At 43.9% G+C, this 6,626-nt stretch overlaps 1 protein-coding gene across 1 annotated transcript in view; it reads left to right on the plus strand.

Moving 5' to 3' along the window:
• Positions 1-344: 344 nt before the first annotated feature.
• LOC122549915 (cullin-1) overlaps positions 345-6,626 on the plus strand; it is a 125,331-nt gene continuing 119,049 nt past the window's right edge. Inside the window, exon 1 of the mRNA XM_043690138.1 lies at positions 345-938. The gene's annotated coding sequence lies outside the window, so the exon portion shown is untranslated. The remainder of the gene's footprint in view (positions 939-6,626) is intronic.

Here is a 6,626-nt window from a genome sequence, read left to right on the forward strand (position 1 = left end):
CAGAGGGCAAGAACGTAGGAAAAACTGGGTGTATCTTCTGGGTGAATTGAAGTAATCAAATTGATAGGGGCAGCTTGTTGTTAGCTAAGTCCCATGCAAGTAAATGGAGTTGAGAAACCCACCAGTGGTGACTGACTTATGGTGGAATGGCCCCTGCCTAATTTTAGAAATTGACCCCATGGCAACACAGCCTTTCGGTGTACTTCTGAAATAAATAAGATTTTGCAATTTGTTTACATTTGTTGCAAACAGAAAACAAAATATTTGGGGGTCGCGACAGTCCTCCCGGGGGACAGTCTTCACAGTTGAGTGACTCGAATCCTTCACATTGAATATAATCCTTGAGACAACATCGAGTGGATCAAAAAAAATCAGTTTAAAAGCAGATGAGACTTGGTTTTAAAACCAGTAAAACGTTGCGTAGTCAGTACAAACGTTGGTTTAAAAAAGTCTTTTAAAAATATATATTGAACTTAAATAGTTGAAAATCTCATTCTTATAAAAGAATTTAACCACTGTCGGATAAACTTCGTTGGTTTTGGGGGAGGGAAAAACAACATTTCTCGAGAAATAAAACAGTCGCAAGCAAGATTTTTCCGGGGAGCCTGGCAGCAACAGGAGCGAGTCCTTCCGTCATAAACAATCTGCCCCTGCGATATTATTTCTGTTTGTCGGGAATAGCGGCACGTGTTTGCTCCTTCGTCATTTTATTAAAACAAACCGAAGGGGAGCTGAGCGAGTGGCGGCGCGGCTTTAACGTGCCGGGAGGGAGAGGCCGGGCGAGATGTGGGCGAGCGGCGGCGGCAGCGGAACTTTTGTTTAAGGAATTAGTTGCAGGCGGCGGGGCGGAACCTGCGGAGAGGAGGCGCCGGGAGTCGGTTGAAAAAAAAATTAAATCGGAAGCAGAGAGGCGAAACGGAGCGAGCAAGACAGCGATGGTGAGTGAAGCAGGAGCTGGCGGTACTGGGATGGGTAGGGAAAAAGAGGAAAGGAGCCCGGCGGCCTCTCTCCATCAGCCCCTGACTCACGGTGACTCGAGCCGTTTGCGGGAGGCCGCAGTCGCCGCCATATTGTTGGCAGAGCCCGAGGCCCAGGGACCGGCCTCAGGGATCCCCGGGTTCCAGCGGCTGAAACTTTTAAAGACTTTTAAGAGGTGTGAGGTTGGGGGCCGATGCAGTGAAGCAGGAGTTCGGAGCCTCGGCCTCAGTGTGGGGAAGGGCCGGGATGAATCGGAGAGCCAGCCGAGGCTCTATTCCAGGCCTGTCTCGGGAAGCCGGGCCCTGGGACTCCTCCTGTTTGTGGCGCACTACAAAGAGGAGCTGATTAATTTCCGCCTACGGCTGGAGACAGACCCTGGCCGTCCTCCCCGGCCGGGTTCCACAAATAGTCTGGGATTCCCCTCGCCTCGGGCTCCAGGGACCGAGGCCTCGATCTCTGTTTGACTCGACGCTGTATGAGCGGCGGCGATCTGGGATCCAGTGGGATCCTGAGCATCGACCGTAAATAAACTACTGCAATGATGTCTGGTGGGCTAAAAACATCTGAGTATTCTCATTTAACCTACATTCTACCGCTTTTTAAAATAAACGAATTAAGTTGTCACGAAGTCTCACACAATTGCCACTTAAATCGTCACGTTGTTTTAAACGCCTTGTCTTTGTCAACAAAAGTATTGTTTAGAGGATTGCGTTGCACCAAAAATCACTTTCCGTAATTCAACTCAGTAGTTCTAGTTTGCCGCTGTTTGTTTTATACAATGACGCACTGTAATTGTTTCCACTCCAACTGAAATGCTTCAGTGAGTGGATATGAAACAACGATTGTTCTCTCCATAACTTGGTCTTGCCAGTGTTGTGGAAATAGCTTTTAGCATAGTGCATATGTAAAGTGTTACTGTTCAATAGTTTTGTGAAAATGTATCAATAATTATCATTGAACTTTGTGATTTGTACTTGTACGTACTGTTGCTTTGACTTTTTTATGTTTGCAGAATTTAACCAAGAGATGGTATTTTTCTCAAAACCAGTTAAGGAAATGTCTCTGGTGTCTGAGACAAATGGGAGGCCTGGGTAGAACTAGTGCCAAGTCGTTCAGTGTGGCAGATTCAGTAATCTGACATCTGAGTCGGAGGATCAGCAGTCCATGTGAGCTTATTTGGATCATTAGTTTGTAAATACTTGACTTCTGGAGATTGGTGTTAAAAAGTGTGGTGCTGGAAAAGCACAGCCGGTCAAGCAACATCCAAGGAGCAGGAGAGTCTACATTTCGAGCATAAGCTCTTCATCATATGAAATGTCGACTCTCCTGCTCCTTGGATGCTGCCTAACCGGCTGTGCTTTTCTAGCACCACACTCTTCAACTTTGATCTCCAGCATCTGTAGTCCTCACTTTCTCCTTCTGGAGATGGAGACCTCAGTGGATGCTGGTGTTCTAGGAAACTATGCTAACGTGTTGCAACAGACACAATAGCCTATCAGAACACACAATAGAAAGCAATACAACTATTCAGTGTGCAAGTTCTCGGAGATCAGATGATTGGATGTGTTATCTGTATCAGGCTGAGGAAACTCACCTTATCTCCATTTGAATAATTTAGATGACAGATTGTTTCCTTTGGGTGTCAATAATTCTATTCTTGGTTGCTATGGTTTAAATACAAGTTATCATGCATTGCATGATTTAAGACAGTATGTGACTTGGAGGGGAACCTGCGGTGGTGATCCATCTATCTGCCCTTGTGCATCTATCAGATTTTGGAAAAATGGTAACTGCAGAATTCTTAGCCTTTGAATTGCTCTTGTCATTGCTATTTATATTTTATTTGTTTGTGGGATGTGGTTGTCTGCCTAGGCCAGCATTTATTGCTCATCCCGAATGCCCTGAAGAAGGTGCTGACCTGTCTTTTTGAATGGTCGCAGTCCTTGAAGTAACTGGAGACCACTATGTTGTTTGGAAGGGAGTTTCAGGTTTTGACCCAGTGAGGTTGGTGGTCTATCATGACCCCAAAACACGTTAATGATGGGAATTTTGACAATGTTAATGCCATTGAATGTCGAGCAGATAACTGGATTCTTTCTTGTTTAAGATGCTTTTTGCCTGGCCTAGTTTGGTATGGATGTCACGCATCAGCCTAAGCCTAAGTGTCTAAGCATAATATATGGGCACTGACTGCTTCAGTACACTGGAATAAAAAATAATGTGAATGTTATGTAATCATCAGCATACATTCCTGTTTCTGACCTTGTGAAGGGATGAAAACTCATTCATGAAGCTGAAGATATCTAGGCCTTGAATATTTTTCTTTTTGACTCCTGTTTCAATGTTGTAATTGTTGAGGTATTTGTTCTCTAACAGTCAATGGCAAGCTTTCAGAGTCCCAATGACTCTATGGCTACCTGATTCTGCAGTTTGTTAAATGCTACCAGTATCAATGGTTGATAATCTTATGTTGTCTTATAATTCAGCTCCCTTATCTATGTTTGCTCCAAAATGAGAGCAAACAATGAGATTCGGAGAAGTCCAACCTGAAGAGGATATCAGTGAATGTTACTTAATAGCATCTCTGACTCTTTACAACACTTTGGACTAATATAGCAGTAATTGAATTTATTTTGTCTTTTATAGCATTATTAATTCCTTGAGTAGCTTGCTGCCCCACTTGAGTTATGAGAGGCACATTACTGAGGCTTTTTATCACACGGGCTGGGTCTTTTTTGTAGAATCCCTACAGTGTGGAAACAGGCCATTTGGCCCAACAAGTCCACACTGACCCTCTGAAGGATAACCCATTCAGATCCATTCCCTTACTGCCTTTGCTGTTTCTGGATTAGAGTGGTGCTGGAAAAACACAGCAGTTCAGGAGCATCCGAGGAGCAGGAAAATTGACGTTTTGAGCAAAAGCCGATCATTCCTGATGATCTATTCATCTATTCCTGATGAAGGGTTTTTGCCCGAAACGTCGATTTTCCTGCTCCTTGGATGCTGCCTGAACCGCTGTGCTTTTCCAGCACCACTCTAATCCAGAATCTGGTTTCCAGCATCTGCAGTCATTGTTTTTGCCTTTGCTGTTTGGATTCATGTATCGCTGGATATCGGAGTGCATCTGGGAAAATTAACAAACACTGAAATTCACAACTGATCTTGGAGGAACTGTTTGGGCGAAGTGCACAACACAGAAGCAGATAAGTGTATTGTTTCAAGTGGGACCTACAGAAAGTCTGCAGTAGTGAGTAGAGTGGGTTCTTTCTTGATTATATGTTTTTTGAGATATGTCTCTTGATTAAACTTAAAATATAAGCCGTAACTATTAATTTAACCTGGGGCAGTGTTTTGTAGAGGAATTAGACGGTGTTATTTTCTGAGCAAATTCTGAAGGAGCAAAAATGGCCTTTAGTAGAATGACGTGCGCCTCTTGTCAGATGCGGGAGTTTAAAGAGAGTTTGAGTTACTGTGGATTACTGCAATAAATACTGTTGGTTGCGAATCTTATCGGATCGAATGGATCGGTTGGAGAGACAGTTAGAAGCAATGAGGAATTTAGAACAGCAACAGAATGTGATGGATGGCAGTTATAGGAAGGGAGGAAAGTCTGAGATGCAGTCACATAGATGGGTTAATTCCAGGGAAGGTAAGAGAGGTAGGCAGCTAGTGCTATCCCCTTTTCAGACAAGTATGCTGTTTTGGAAAATGTAGGGGGTGATGGATTCTCATGGGAATGTAGCATGAACAGCCAAGTTTCTGGTATTGAGACTGTCTCTAATGCAATGAGAGGTACATTGGGTTCCAAAAGATCAATTGTATTGGGGACTCTCTAGTCCAAGGTGCAGACAGACGTTTCTGTGGCCAGTAGCAAAAAATCAGAATGTTGTGTTGCTTCCCTGGTGTCAGGATCAAGGATGTCTCACAGGGTGCAGAATGTTCTCAAGGGGAAAGAGGGGCCACCAGGAGGTTATTGTCCACATTGGAACGACATAGGAAGGGGAAAGGTTGAGATTCTGAAGGGAGACTTCAGAGATTTACGCAGGAATTTAAAAAGGAGGTCCTCAAGAGTAGTAATATCTGGATTACTCCCAATGCTACGAGCTAGTGAGGGCAGGAATAGGAGGATTGAGCAGATGAATGCATGGCTGTATGGGAGAAGGATTCACATTTTTGGATCATTGGAATCTCTTTTCGGGTAGAAGTGACCTGTGCAAGAAGGACGGATTGCACCTAAATTGGCAGGGAGATTAGCTAGAGCTGCTCGGGAGGATTTAAACTAGTAAGGTTGGGGGGTGGGACCCAGGGAGGACAGAGATCAATCTGACACTGGTGCAGTTGAGAACAGAAGCAAGTCAAACAGTCAGGGCAGGTAGGGACAAGGTAGGACTAATAAATTAAACTGCATTTCTTTCAATGCAAGCGGCCTAATGGGGAAGGCAGATGAACTCTGGGCATGGTTAGGAACATGGGACTGGAATATCATATCAATTATGGAAACATGGCTCAGGGATGGGCAGGATTGGCAGTTTAATGTCCCAGGATACAAATGCTTCAGGAAGGATAGAAAGGGAGGCAAAAGAGGAGGGGGAGTGGCGTTTTTGATAAGGGATAGCATTACAGCTGTACTGAGGGAGGATATTCCCAGAAATACATCCAGGGAAGTTATTTGGGTGGAGCTGAGAAATAAGAAAGGGATGATCACCTTATTGGGATTGTATTGTAGACCCCCTAATAGTCAGAGGGAAATTGAGAAACACACTTGTCAGGAGATCTCAGCTGTGTGTAAGAATAATAGGGTGGTTATGTTTGGGGATTTTAACTTTCCAAACAAAGACTGGGACTACCATGGTGTTAAGGGTTTAGATGGAGAGGAATTTGTTAAATGTGTACAAGAAAATTTTCTGATTCAGTATGTGGATGTACCGACGAGAGAAGGTGCAAAACTTGACCTATCCTTGGGAAATAAGGTAGGGCAGGTGACTGAGGTGTCAGTGGGGGAGCATTTTGGGGCCAGCGGCCATAATTCCATTAGATTTAAAATAGTGATGGAAAAGGATAAGCCAGATCTAAAAGTTGAAGTTCTAAATTGAAGAAAGGTCAATTTTGACAGTATTAGGCAAGAACTTCCAAAAGCTGATTGGAGGCAGATGTTCGCAGGTAAAGGGACGGCTGGAAAATGGGAAGCCTTCAGGAATGAGATAACGAGAATCCAGAGAAGGTATATTCTTGTTAGGGTGGAAGGAAAGGCTGGTAGGTATAGGGAATGCTGGATGACAAAAGAAATTGAGGGTTTGGTTAAGAAAAAGAAGGAAGCATGTGTAAGGTATAGACAGGATGGATCGAGTGAGTCCTTAGAGTATAAAGACAGTAAGAGGGAAATCAGGAGGGCAAAAAGGAGACATGAAATAGCTTTGGCAAATAGATTTAAGGAGAATCCAAAGGGTTTTTACAAATACATTAAGGACAAAATGATAACTAGGGAGAGAATAGATTAGGTAACAACAATGACTGCAGATGCTGGAAACCAGATTCTGGATTAGTGGTGCTGGAAGAGCACAGCAGTTCAGGCAGCATCCAAGGAGCAGTAAAATCGACGTTTCGGGCAAAAGCCCTTCTTCAGGAATAAAGGCAGAGAGCCTGAAGCA

This window comes from Chiloscyllium plagiosum, chromosome 5 (genome assembly GCF_004010195.1).
Source record: "Chiloscyllium plagiosum isolate BGI_BamShark_2017 chromosome 5, ASM401019v2, whole genome shotgun sequence".
Lineage (NCBI taxonomy): Eukaryota > Metazoa > Chordata > Chondrichthyes > Orectolobiformes > Hemiscylliidae > Chiloscyllium > Chiloscyllium plagiosum.